The following is a 14,966-nucleotide window of genomic DNA, read 5'->3' as shown; positions in this document are numbered from 1 at the left end:
GGCCAGGGACAATGGGGACAAACTACAGACTATCCAGCCAGTCAGGGCCAGGGGCAATGGGGACAAACTACAGACTATCCAGCCAGTCAGGGCCAGGGGCAATGGGGACAAACTACAGACTATCCAGCCAGTCAGGGCCAGGGACAATGGAGACAAACTATCCAGTCAGGGCCAGGGACAATGGAGACAAACTATCCAGTCAGGGCCGGGGCAATGGAGACAAACTATCCAGCCAGTCAGGGCCAGGGACAATGGGGACAGAGAGGCTGCGTCAATATGTATTTGTTGTCAATGTTTTGGCGTCAGACTGGTAGCAGTTGTGAAAAAAGTAAACAGTTGGACGAGTTGCAGAAGTAATTGAAAATAATGCTATTGTTGATTAGTTGCTTTGTTCATTCATTAGTCTATTTTCTGTTGAACCATATGGTCTATCTACTAGAACCTCATGGACAATATGGACACAGATATACACAATGTATACTATATATGAATATACAGTACTAGTCAAAAGATTGGACACATTTACTCATTAAAGGGTTTTTCTTTATTTTTACTATTTTATACATTAGACCACTCATTATGCATTTGGGTCCCAAGGTTTTTACATGACCAATCATATCGAGTGGTTCCAATAACGAATTTGACGCGAGCCACCCGTCCCTGGTGACTTTCTTCAGCAAAGATGGCTGACAAAACATGACGGTGGAAGCAAATGTAAGTAGTTAGAACGTCATAACGAGTCAAGCAAAACATTTACAATTGAGAGGAATATGTTAGTTGATGATGAGACCAACGATTGTGCATTATTTTTTTGTCATAAAGTTAATTTATGAAAAACACTATTTAGCAAGTTTATTTCCAGTCATATCCGATACCAGGTGTATCAAACTCCATTAGCTGACAAGGTACAAATCTGTCGTTCTGCCCCTGAACAGGCAGTTAACCCACTGTTCCTAGGCCGTCATTGAAAATAAGAATTTGTTCTTAACTGACTTGCCTGGTTAAATAAAGGTAAAATAAAAATAAAATGTTTAAAAAAATATTTGAATGATGTGTCTGCATGTATATATTACATGTCCCACCCTGACCTTAGAGATCCTTTAAATTCTCTATTTGGTAGGTCAGGGTGTGACTAGGGTGGGAAATCTATGTTTATATTTCTTTGCTGGCAGAGTATGGTTCCCAATCAGAGGCAGCTGTCTATCGTTGTCTCTGATTGGGGATCATACTTAGGCAGCCCCTTTTTCCCACCTTCAGTTGTGGGATCTTGTCTTTTTGCATATGTTGCACTCCGAGCTTTACGTTTACGTTGTTTATTGTTTGTTTTTTTGGTGGAACTTTTATAATTAATGAAAATGTACGCCCCGCTGCACCTTGCTACTCATTTAACGACGAATGTTACATTACAATTATACACTTCAACAGTGTTTACCACTCCTGTCTCTGGGACATCAATGATTACACATTGTCACTACGCAATAGACTAGAAACATGAAGGCTGATTTGTAATTCATACATACAGAATAAAAAACAGTACATCCTGCCAGCACGCCCACAATGAATGAATGATGTGTGGAAGGGAGCGATGAATGAGATGGGAGTAACAATCCATGCTATTTGCTCTGAGACCGGCGTAATAATTGTAATGAAACAACCAGGGAGCAGGTTTTGAACCCTCAACATTCTAGCCTGAAGTCCAGCATGCTATCGACTGTGCCCAAATGTATTAATTGGGGTTGGGGCGGCCGATTGTGGCTAAAAATACTTTATCAATTGAAGTTAATTGAAGTATTGTAGCACCGTTTCGCACTTGAAGTCAATTTAACTATTTTAGCACCATTTCGCACTGCTCTGAGACAAGCCTACTCCTTCCTCCCCGTCGGGGCTTTGAACCCCGATCTCTCGTCCGCACGACACAGGGATTCTTTCGCTAAATAACCCTGTACTGTACTGCCGACCGTCACGTTGTACTGCGCCATATTTTCACTTCCATCCTAACAGAAACCCAGAGGGTTTTTCATTTTCATGGGATAGAAACATCATAATATTAATCTAATTAAATAAGCAAGTACCGGTCAAAAGTTTGGACACACCTACTTATTTTCACGGTTGTGTGTAGAGACGGACCAAGGCGCAGCGTGGATCCCACAAAAAAAACAGTGGGGAAATGGCTGCCTAAATATGATCCCCAATCAGAGACCACGATAAACAGCTGCCTCTGATTGGGACCAGGCCAACATAGACATAAAACATCCTAGATAGCCCACCCTAGTCACTCCCTGACCTACCCAACATAGAGACTAAAAGGCTTTCTATGGTCAGGGCGTGACAGTACCCCCCAAAGGTGCGGACTCCGGCCGCAAAACCTGACTCTATAGGGGAGGCTCCGGTGCGGGGCAAAGTACCCACTCCGTACCCACGGGTCCGGCCATGGAGCCAGGTAGAACGCCCTGCCTGGACTGGGCACCTGCGCAGAGGAAGGCTCCGGCCTTGGAGTGGGACTGGACACCATGCCTGGACTTGGCATCGGCGCAGAGGGAGGCTCCTGCCATGGAGCAGGACTGGACGCCGTGCCTGGACTGGGCACCGGCGCAAAGGAGGGCTCCGGCCTGTGGACCGTCGTAGAAGGTTCTGGACTGTGGAATGTCGTAGGAGGTTCGGGACTGTGGACCGTCATCGGAGGTTCCGGACTGTGGACCATCGTAAGAGGTTCCGGACTGTGGACCGTCGTAGGAGGTTCCGGACTGTGGACAGTCGTAGGAGGTTCCGGACTGTGGACCGTCGTAGGAGGCTCCGGACTGTGGACCGTCTTAAGAGGTTCCGGACTGTGGACCGTCGTAGGAGGTTCCGGACTGTGAACCGTCGCCGGAGGTTCCGGACTATGAACCATCGCCAGAATCTCTGGACTATGAACCATCGCCGGAATCTCTAGACTGGGGATCGTCGCCGGAAGCTCTGGACTGGGGACCGTCACCGGACTGGGGAGGCGCACTGGAGGCCTGATGCGTGGGGCCAGTACAGGTTGCACCGGACTGGTGACACGCTCTTCAGGGTGAGTGCGAGGAGCAGGCACAGGACGTACCGGACTGTGGAGGCGCACTGGAGACCTGGTGCGTAGAACCGGCAAAACTTGTACCGGAACAATGACACACTTCTCACGGCCAGTGCGGGGCGCTAGCACAGGACGCACTGGGCTGTGGAGGCGCACTGGAGACCTGGTGCGTAGAACCGGCACTACTTGTACCGGAACAATGACACACTTCGGACGGCGAGTGCGGGGAGCTAGCACAGGATGTACTGGGCTGTGGAGGCGTACATCAGGGCGAGTACGGGGAGCAGGCACAGGACGTACCGGACTGGGTTCACTATGTTCTGGAAGCTACCTCACTGTGACAGTTCACTACATACTGGAAGCTACCTCTCTGTGACAGTTCACTGGGTTCTGGAAGCTACCTCTCTGTGACGGTTCACTATGTACTGGAAGCTACCTCACTGTGACAGTTCACAATGTTCTGGAAGCTACCTCACTGTGACAGTTCACAATGTTCTGGAAGATACCTCTCTGTGACGGTTCACTATGTTCTGGAAGCTACCTCACTGTGACATTCAAACAACGAATGGTGTCTTTTCTATTTTTAACTGCGGTTCACTACATACTGGAAGCTACCTCTCTGTGACGGGAGATGAAGAGCTACATTTTGCAAACTCGTCCCCTGTATGAGAGTCATACAAGCGCACACTTTTCTTAAATATAAAGATACTGAAACCGTACCGTTACCGTGACCCACAAACCATGATACATACCGAACTGTGGGTCCACTGTACCGTTCACCACCTGGGGGCGGCTCGTCAGGAAGTCCAAGATCCAGTTGCAGAGGGAGGTGTTTAGTCCCACAGTCTTTAGCTTAGTGATGAGCTTTGTGGGCACTATGGTGTTGAGCTGTAGTCAATGAATAGCATTCTCACATAGGTGTTCCTTTTGTCCAGGGGGGGAAAGGGCGGTGTGGAGTGCAATAGAGATTGCATCATCTGAGGATCTGTTGGGGCGGTATGCAATTTGGAGTGGGTCTAGGGTTTCTGGGATAATGGTTTTGATGTGAGCCATGACCAGCCTTTCAAAGCATGTCATGGCTACAGTCATTTAGGCAGGTTACCTTAGTGTTCTTGGGCACAGGGACTATGGTGGTCTGCTTGAAACATGTTGGTATTACAGAGTCAGACAGGGAGAGGTTGAAAATGGCAGTGAAGACATTTACCAGTTGGTCAGCGCATGCTCGGAGTACACGTCCTGGTAATCCGTATGCCCTACAGCCTTGTGAATGTTGACCTGTTTGAAGGTCTTACTCACGTCGGCTGCGGAGAACATGATCACACAGTCATCCGGAACAGCTGATGCTCTCATGCATGCTTCAGTGTTCATTGCCTCGAAGCGAGCATAGAAGTTATTCAGCTTGTACAAGGAAGTTTGCCAGTGATTCTAATATTTTTGCAAGGTAAGATAGTTTACAAATTGGGCAGTAGTTATTGAGGTCAGAATGATATTTTTATTTACAAATCCGGACGTTGCTCCTAATACAGCCAGGGATCGAAGCAGTGTCTGTAGTGATGCCTCTAGCACTGAAATGCAGTGCCTTAGACCGCTGTGCCACTCGGGAACGAAAGGTAAACAGAAAAGTAAAACATCCGAATCAGAGATAGAGGGACACACCCTCCCTATCATACAACCTCAGGTCATACAGGAAATGTTGCTCATTGAAAAGTTGTATCTTTGTAATAATGCACAAACACAATTTAGGTAGCTTAGTATATCTACTGCAGGCAATGGGATAATGGTCACTGAGCTCGTTAGCAAAGATTCCATTGGCTGGACACTTTTGTCAGAATTACATCCAATATAGTTGATTTTTCAGGGTGTTTTAAGTTGGGGTGGGTTGGTTTAGTTATAAGTTGAGTTAAATTTTGTTCAGTACAAATATCATTCAGTCTATCTGATACTGACATCAACCAATCCAAGTTAAGAACACCCAATATTTATAATTCAGATTCAACATAATTAGACAGGAAGTCAGACAATTTGGAGGGCCGAAGGAGGGTGATAAACTCCCCTCCAGACGTGACTCTTGGCATTCTCATGGTCTGAGAGTGCTTTAGGTGCCTTTTGGCAAACTCCAAGTGGGCTGTCATGTGCCTTTTACTGAGGAGTGGCTTCCATCTGGCCACTCTACCATGAAGGCCTGATTGGTGTAGTTCTACAGAGATGGTTGTCCTTCTGGAAGTTTCTCCCATCTCCACAGAAGAACTCTGGAGCTCTGTCAGAGTGACCATTGGGTTCTTGGTCAACTCCCTGACCAAGGCCCTTCTCCCCCGATTGCTCAGTTTGGCCAGGTGGCCAGCTCTAGGTAGAGTCATTTTTGGTAGCCTTCCCCAGATCTGTGCCTCAACACAATCCTGTCTCTGAGCTCTACGTACAATTCCTTCGACCTCATGGCTTGGTTTTTGCTCTGACATGCACTGTCTACTGTGGGACCTTATATAGACAGGTGTGTATCTTTACAAATCATGTCCAATCAATTGAATTTACCACAGGTGGGATACCAATCAAGTTGTAGAAACATCGTAAGGATGATCAATGGAAGAAGGATGCACCTGAGCTAAATGTTGAGTCTCAAAGCAAAGGGTCTGAATACTTATGTAAATCAGGTATTGCAGTTTTTATATATATATATATATATATATATATGTATATATATATACATTTGCAAACATTTCTAAAAACCTGTTTTCTCTTTGTCATTTTGGGGTATTGTGTGTAGATGAATGAGAAAAATAAATAATTTAACCCATTTTAGAATAATCTAGAAAATCTAGAATTGGCTTCCTATTTCGCAACAAAGCATCCTTCACTCATGCTGCCAAACATACCCTTGTAAAACTGACCATCCTACCAATCCTCGACTTTGGCGATGTCATTTACAAAATAGCCTCCAATACCCTACTCAACAAATTGGAGTAGGGTAGTCACCCCAAAACCAATTCTTTCTTTGGCCACCTCTCCTTCCAGTTCTCTGCTGCCAATGACTGGAACGAACTACAAAAATCTCTGAAACTGGAAACACTTATCTCCCTCACTAGCTTTAAGCACCAACTGTCAGAGCAGCTCACAGATTACTGCACCTGTACATAGCCCACCTATAATTTAGCCCAAACAACTACCTCTTTCCCAACTGTATTTAATTAATTTATTTATTTTGCTCCTTTGCACCCCATTATTTTTATTTATACTTTGCACATTCTTCCATTGCAAAACTACCATTCCAGTGTTTTACTTGCTATATTGTATTTACTTTGCCACCGTGGCCTTTTTGCCTTTACCTCCCTTATCTCACCTAATTTGCTCACATTGTATATAGACTTGTTTATACTGTATTATTGACTGTATGTTTGTTTTACTCCATGTGTAACTCTGTGTCGTTGTATCTGTCGAACTGCTTTGCTTTATCTTGGCCAGGTCGCAATTGTAAATGAGAACTTGTTCTCAACTTGCCTACCTGGTTAAATAAAGGTGAAATAAATAAAAAATAAATAAATAAAAAATGGCTGGCCATTGATATCCATTGGATTGTCATCGGTAGCCATAATGCTAACAACAAAGCAGGCTAGCCACAGCTAGCAGGGCAAGCTGAAAGTTGAAAGAGCCCAATAAGGCGATGTGTTCTGTAAAGAGCTAAAATAGGCTACAAAAACAACCAAAAAGACGAGTGCATCGCCACGGACCTCTAGAGGCCATCTGTCGATACACTCAAGTAAAGTTAAATATAATATAGCCTATAAATGAGGATAAAATAGCTCACAGACGAGTTTAACAGACACACATACACATGATAAGACACACACTCCACACACACGTACACATGGATGTTGTATTGTGGAGTAGTGGCCTGAGGGAACATATTAAATGTATTGAGTAAATTGTTATGAAATGTAATGTCATGTAATATTTTAAACTGTATATAACTGTCTGTTGCTGGACCCCAGGAAGAGTAGCTGCTGCCTTGGCAGGAACTAATGGGGATCCATAATAAACCCCAGGAAGAGTAGCTGCTGCCTTGGCAGGAACTAATGGGGATCCATAATAAACCCCAGGAAGAGTAGCTGCTGCATTAGAAGGAACTAATGGGGATCCATAATAACCCCCAGGAAGAGTAGCTGCTGCCTTGGCAGGAACTAATGGGGATCCATAATAACCCCCAGGAAGAGTAGCTGCTGCCTTGGCAGGAACTAATGGGGATCCATAATAAACCCCAGGAAGAGTAGCTGCTGCTTTGGCAGTAACTAATGGGGATCCACAATAAACCCCAGGAAGAGTAGCTGCTGCTTTGGCAGTAACTAATGGGGATCCATAATAAACCCCAGGAAGAGTAGCTGCTGCCTTGGCAGGAACTAATGGGGATCCACAATAAACCCCAGGAAGAGTAGCTGCTGCTTTGGCAGTAACTAATGGGGATCCATAATAAACCCCAGGAAGAGTAGCTGCTGCTTTGGCAGTAACTAATGGGGATCCATAATAAACCCCAGGAAGAGTAGCTGCTGCCTTGGCAGGAACTAATGGGGATCCATAATAACCCCCAGGAAGAGTAGCTGCTGCTTTGGCAGTAACTAATGGGGATCCATAATAAACCCCAGGAAGAGTAGCTGCTGCCTTGGCAGGAACTAATGGGGATCCATAATAACCCCCAGGAAGAGTAGCTGCTGCCTTGGCAGGAACTAATGGGGATCCATAATAACCCCCAGGAAGAGTAGCTGCTGCCTTGGCAGGAACTAATGGGGATCCATAATAACCCCCAGGAAGAGTAGCTGCTGCATTAGAAGGAACTAATGGGGATCCATAATAACCCCCAGGAAGAGTAGCTGCTGCCTTGGCAGGAACTAATGGGGATCCATAATAACCCCCAGGAAGAGTAGCTGCTGCCTTGGCAGGAACTAATGGGGATCCATAATAAACCCCAGGAAGAGTAGCTGCTGCATTGGAAGGAACTAATGGGGATCCACAATAAACCCCAGGAAGAGTAGCTGATGCATTGACAGGAACTAATGGGGATCCATAATAAACCCTCGGAAGAGTAGCTGCTGCCTTGGCAGGTTACTAAAGTGGATCCACAATAAACCCCAGGAAGAGTAGCTGCTGCCTTGGCAAGAACTAATGGGGATCCATAATACACCACAGGAAGAGTAGCTGCTGCCTTGGCAGGAACTAATTGGGATCCATAATAAACCCCAGGAAGAGTAGCTGCTGCCTTGGCAGGAACTAATGGGGATCCACAATAAACCCCAGGAAGAGTAGCTGCTGCCTTGGCAGGAACTAATGGGGATCCATAATAAACCCCAGGAAGTGTAGCTGATGCCTTGTCAGGAACTAATGGGGATCCACAATAAACCCAAGGAAGAGTAGCTGCTGCCTTGGCAGGAACTAATGGGGATCCATAATAAACCCTCGGAAGAGTAGCTGCTGCCTTGGCAGGTTACTAAAGTGGATCCACAATAAACCCCAGGAAGAGTAGCTGCTGCCTTGGCAAGAACTAATGGGGATCCATAATAAACCCCAGGAAGAGTAGCTGCTGCCTGGTCAGGTTACTAAAGTGGATCCACAATAAACCCCAGGAAGAGTAGCTGCTGCCTTGGCAAGAACTAATGGGGATCCATAATACACCACAGGAAGAGTAGCTGCTGCCTTGGCAGGAACTAATTGGGATCCATAATAAACCCCAGGAAGAGTAGCTGCTGCCTTGGCAGGAACTAATGGGGATCCATAATAAACCCCAGAAAGTGTAGCTGTTGACTTAGCAGGAACTAATTGGGACCCATAATAACCCCCAGGAAGAGTAGCTGCTGCCTTGGCAGGAACTAATGGGGATCCATAATAAACCCCAGGTAGAGTAGCTGCTGCCTTGGCAGGAACTAATGGGGATCCATAATAAACCCCAGGAAGAGTAGCTGCTGCCTTGGTAGGAACTAATGGGGATCCATAATAAACCCCAGGTAGAGTAGCTGCTGCCTTGGCAGGAACTAATGGGGATCCATAATAAATACAGATAAAAACTACTCCTCCACTACTCCTCCACACATTACTTGCTACCCGTCGTCCCAGAATGCTATACGACTGAACAAATGGGTCAAAAACTGCAAAACTTAGTGGCACTAGTACCACCAGTGGAGAATATTAGTCTGGAGTTCTGGATTCAGCCCATGGCAAAATGTGTGGAATGTTCCCCAACGATGAAAAGGTTTGGGAAGGGTTGATATAGCGTGTTAAAATAGCTTCTATGTTCCTTTGGCTAACCTAAATTCTTGATCCTATCCTAATGTGAATATGGATGAAACAATAATGCTGCTGTGCAGCAAGATGTACCTGTGACAGACAGCTCTAGTCTAGTGGGTTCAGAAGGTTACATGTACCTGTGACAGACAGCTCTAGTCTAGTGGGTACAGAAGGTTACATGTACCTGTGACAGACAGCTCTAGTCTAGTGGGTACAGAAGGTTACATGTACCTGTGACAGACAGCTCTAGTCTAGTGGGTACAGAAGGTTACATGTACCTGTGACAGACAGCTCTAGTCTAGTGGGTACAGAAGGTTACATGTACCTGTGACAGACAGCTCTAGTCTAGTGGATACAGAAGGTTACATGTACCTGTGACAGACAGCTCTAGTCTAGTGGGTACAGAAGGTTACATGTACCTGTGACAGACAGCTCTAGTCTAGTGGGTTCAGAAGGTTACATGTACCTGTGACAGACAGCTCTAGTCTAGTGGGTTCAGAAGGTTACATGTACCTGTGACAGACAGCTCTAGTCTAGTGGATACAGAAGGTTACATGTACCTGTGACAGACAGCTCTAGTCTAGTGGATACAGAAGGTTACATGTACCTGTGACAGACAGCTCTAGTCTAGTGGGTACAGAAGGTTACATGTACCTGTGACAGACAGCTCTAGTCTAGTGGATACAGAAGGTTACATGTACCTGTGACAGACAGCTCTAGTCTAGTGGGTACAGAAGGTTACATGTACCTGTGACAGACAGCTCTAGTCTAGTGGGTACAGAAGGTTACATGTACCTGTGACAGACAGCTCTAGTCTAGTGGCTACAGAAGTTTACATGTACCTGTGACAGACAGCTCTAGTCTAGTGGATACAGAAGGTTACATGTACCTGTGACAGACAGCTCTAGTCTAGTGGGTTCAGAAGGTTACATGTACCTGTGACAGACAGCTCTAGTCTAGTGGGTTCAGAAGGTTACATGTACCTGTGACAGACAGCTCTAGTCTAGTGGATACAGAAGGTTACATGTACCTGTGACAGACAGCTCTAGTCTAGTGGGTACAGAAGGTTACATGTACCTGTGAAAGACAGCTCTAGTCTAGTGGGTTCAGAAGGTTACATGTACCTGTGAAAGACAGCTCTAGTCTAGTGGGTACAGAAGGTTACATGTACCTGTGACAGACAGCTCTAGTCTAGTGGGTACAGAAGGTTACATGTACCTGTGACAGACAGCTCTAGTCTAGTGGATACAGAAGGTTACATGTACCTGTGACAGACAGCTCTAGTCTAGTGGGTACAGAAGGTTACATGTACCTGTGACAGACAGCTCTAGTCTAGTGGGTACAGAAGGTTACATGTATCTGTGACAGACAGCTCTAGTCTAGTGGGTACAGAAGGTTACATGTACCTGTGACAGACAGCTCTAGTCTAGTGGGCACAGAAGGTTACATGTACCTGTGACAGACAGTTCTAGTCTAGTGGGTACAGAAGGTTACATGTACCTGTGACAGACAGCTCTAGTCTAGTGGGTTCAGAAGGTTACATGTACCTGTGAAAGACAGCTCTAGTCTAGTGGGTTCAGAAGGTTACATGTACCTGTGACAGACAGCTCTAGTCTAGTGGGTACAGAAGGTTACATGTACCTGTGAAAGACAGCTCTAGTCTAGTGGGTTCAGAAGGTTACATGTACCTGTGAAAGACAGCTCTAGTCTAGTGGGTACAGAAGGTTACATGTACCTGTGACAGACAGCTCTAGTCTAGTGGGTACAGAAGGTTACATGTACCTGTGACAGACAGCTCTAGTCTAGTGGGTACAGAAGGTTACATGTACCTGTGACAGACAGCTCTAGTCTAGTGGGTACAGAAGGTTACATGCACCTGTGACAGACAGCTCTAGTCTAGTGGATACAGAAGGTTACATGTACCTGTGACAGACAGCTCTAGTCTAGTGGGTACAGAAGGTTACATGTACCTGTGACAGACAGCTCTAGTCTAGTGGGTACAGAAGGTTACATGTACCTGTGACAGACAGCTCTAGTCTAGTGGGTACAGAAGGTTACATGTACCTGTGACAGACAGCTCTAGTCTAGTGGGTACAGAAGGTTACATGTACCTGTGACAGACAGCTCTAGTCTAGTGGGTACAGAAGGTTACATGTACCTGTGACAGACAGCTCTAGTCTAGTGGATACAGAAGGTTACATGTACCTGTGAAAGACAGCTCTAGTCTAGTGGGTACAGAAGGTTACATGTACCTGTGACAGACAGCTCTAGTCTAGTGGGTACAGAAGGTTACATGTACCTGTGACAGGCAGCTCTAGTCTAGTGGGTACAGAAGGTTACATGTACCTGTGACAGACAGCTCTAGTCTAGTGGATACAGAAGGTTACATGTACCTGTGACAGACAGCTCTAGTCTAGTGGATACAGAAGGTTACATGTACCTGTGACAGACAGCTCTAGTCTAGTGGGTACAGAAGGTTACATGTACCTGTGACAGACAGCTCTAGTCTAGTGGGTACAGAAGGTTACATGTACCTGTGACAGACAGCTCTAGTCTAGTGGGTTCAGAAGGTTACATGTACCTGTGACAGACAGCTCTAGTCTAGTGGGTTCAGAAGGTTACATGTACCTGTGACAGACAGCTCTAGTCTAGTGGGTTCAGAAGGTTACATGTACCTGTGACAGACAGCTCTAGTCTAGTGGGTACAGAAGGCCAGCATGAGTTGCTATTTTTACCCTCTGCAGGGTGTCAATCATATCACAGAACTGCTGTTGTGGAGATAACTTAAGAGCCTGGGAGTTTAGCCATGATCCCTTCATCCAGCACGCACACACACACACACACACACACACACACCAGACCCCAGCAACACCCCCTGGCCTGTTATCGTTAGTGCTGAAGCATGACCACTTTTGACATCAGGGCGATATGAGACTAAGGAGCTGAGGGGGGTGAGGTCATTATAGGCACCAGGACAATATGAGATGAAGGAGTACTGTCAAATGGAACTGTTGTATGGTACTGTTGTATGGTACTGTTATATGGTACTGTTATATGGTACTGTTATATGGTACTGTTATATGGTACTGTTATATGGTACTGTTATATGGTACTGTTGTATGGTACTGTTATATGGTACTGTTATATGGTACTGTTATATGGTACTGTTATATGGTACTGTTGTATGGTACTGTTGTATGGTACTGTTATATGGTACTGTTGTATGGTACTGTTATATGGTACTGTTGTATGGTACTGTTGTATGGTACTGTTATATGGTACTGTTGTATGGTACTGTTATATGGTACTGTTGTATGGTACTGTTATATGGTACTGTTATATGGTACTGTTATATGGTACTGTTATATGGTACTGTTGTATGGTACTGTTGTATGGTACTGTTGTATGGTACTGTTATATGGTACTGTTGTATGGTACTGTTATATGGTACTGTTGTATGGTACTGTTATATGGTACTGTTATATGGTACTGTTGTATGGTACTGTTGTATGGTACTGTTGTATGGTACTGTTATATGGTACTGTTATATGGTACTGTTGTATGGTACTGTTATATGGTACTGTTATATGGTACTGTTATATGGTACTGTTGTATGGTACTGTTGTATGGTACTGTTGTATGGTACTGTTGTATGGTACTGTTGTATGGTACTGTTATATGGTACTGTTGTATGGTACTGTTATATGGTACTGTTATATGGTACTGTTATATGGTACTGTTATATGGTACTGTTATATGATACTGTTATATGGTACTGTTGTAGGGACAGATGGAGAGGGACAGATGGAGAGGGACAGAAGGAGAGGGACTGATGGAGAGGGACTGATGGAGAGGGACTGATGGAGAGGGACAGAAGGTGAGGGACAGACGGAGAGGGACAGAAGGAGAGGGACAGATGGAGAGGGACAGATGGGGAGGGACTGATGGAGAGGGACTGATGGAGAGGGACAGATGGAGAGGGGCTGATGGAGAGGGACTGATGGAGAGGGACAGATGGAGAGGGACTGATGGAGAGGGACTGATGGAGAGGGACAGAAGGTGAGGGACAGACGGAGAGGGACAGATGGAGAGGGGCTGATGGAGAGGGACTGATGAAGAGGGACTGATGGAGAGGGACTGATGGAGAGGGACAGATGGAGAGGGACAGATGGAGAGGGACTGATGGAGAGGGACTGATGGAGAGGGACAGACGGAGAGGGACAGAAGGAGAGGGACAGATGGAGAGGGACAGATGGAGAGGGACTGATGGAGAGGGACAGATGGAGAGGGACTGATGGAGAGGGACAGACGGAGAGGGACTGATGGAGAGGGACAGACAGAGAGGGACAGATGGAGAGGGGCGGAAGGAGAGGGACAGAAGGAGAGGGACAGAAGGAGAGGGACAGAAGGAGAGGGACAGACGGAGAGGGACAGACGGAGAAGGACAGATGGAGAGGGACAGACGGAGAGGGACAGACAGAGAGGGACTGATGGAGAGGGACAGACGGAGAGGGACTGATGGAGAGGGACAGACAGAGAGGGACAGATGGAGAGGGGCGGAAGGAGAGGGACTGATGGAGAGGGACAGATGGAGAGGGACAGAAGGAGAGGGACTGATGGAGAGGGACAGACGGAGAGGGACTGATGGAGAGGGACAGACAGAGAGGGACAGATGGAGAGGGGCGGAAGGAGAGGGACAGAAGGAGAGGGACTGATGGAGAGGGACAGAGGGAGAGGGACTGATGGAGAGGGACAGATGGAGAGGGGCGGAAGGAGAGGGACAGACAGAGAGGGACTGATGGAGAGGGACAGAAGGAGAAGGACAGACGGAGAGGGACAGACGGAGAGGGACAGACGGAGAGGGACTGATGGAGAGGGACAGACGGAGAGGGACAGACGGAGAGGGACTGATGGAGAGGGACTGATGGAGAGGGACTGATGGAGAGGGACAGAAGGAGAGGGACTGATGGAGAGGGACAGACAGAGAGGGACAGACGGAGAGGGACTGATGGAGAGGGACAGACAGAGAGGGACAGACGGAGAGGGACTGATGGAGAGGGACAGACGGAGAGGGACTGATGGAGAGGGACAGACGGAGAGGGACAGACGGAGAGGGACAGATGGAGAGGGACAGAAGGAGAGGGACTGATGGAGAGGGACTGATGGAGAGGGACAGATGGAGAGGGACAGAAGGAGAGGGACAGACGGAGGGGGACTGATGGAGAGGGACTGATGGAGAGGGACTGATGGAGAGGGACTGATGGAGAGGGACAGATGGAGAGGGACAGATGGAGAGGGACTGATGGAGAGGGACTGATGGAGAGGGACAGAAGGAGAGGGACAGATGGAGAGGGACAGATGGAGAGGGACTGATGGAGAGGGACAGACGGAGAGGGACAGACGGAGAGGGACTGATGGAGAGGGACAGACAGAGAGGGACTGAAGGAGAAGGACAGACAGAGAGGGACTGATGGAGAGGGACAGACAGAGAGGGACTGAAGGAGAGGGACAGACGGAGAGGGACAGACGGAGAGGGACTGATGGAGAGGGACAGACAGAGAGGGACTGAAGGAGAAGGACAGACAGAGAGGGACTGATGGAGAGGGACAGACAGAGAGGGACTGAAGGAGAAGGACAGACAGAGAGGGAC

The 14,966-nt window shown here is 46.9% G+C and overlaps 1 protein-coding gene across 12 annotated transcripts in view; it reads right to left on the bottom strand.

Annotated features, from left to right (window-relative positions):
* The window catches only part of LOC118380861 (protein Shroom3-like), a 162,901-nt gene that overhangs the window by 104,100 nt on the left and 43,835 nt on the right, over positions 1 to 14,966 (bottom strand). The gene's annotated exons all lie outside the window — the stretch shown is intronic.

The sequence above is a fragment of the Oncorhynchus keta genome, chromosome 12 (genome assembly GCF_023373465.1).
Source record: "Oncorhynchus keta strain PuntledgeMale-10-30-2019 chromosome 12, Oket_V2, whole genome shotgun sequence".
In the NCBI taxonomy this organism is placed as follows: domain Eukaryota; kingdom Metazoa; phylum Chordata; class Actinopteri; order Salmoniformes; family Salmonidae; genus Oncorhynchus; species Oncorhynchus keta.
This window is presented reverse-complemented; position numbering and strand designations above follow the sequence as displayed.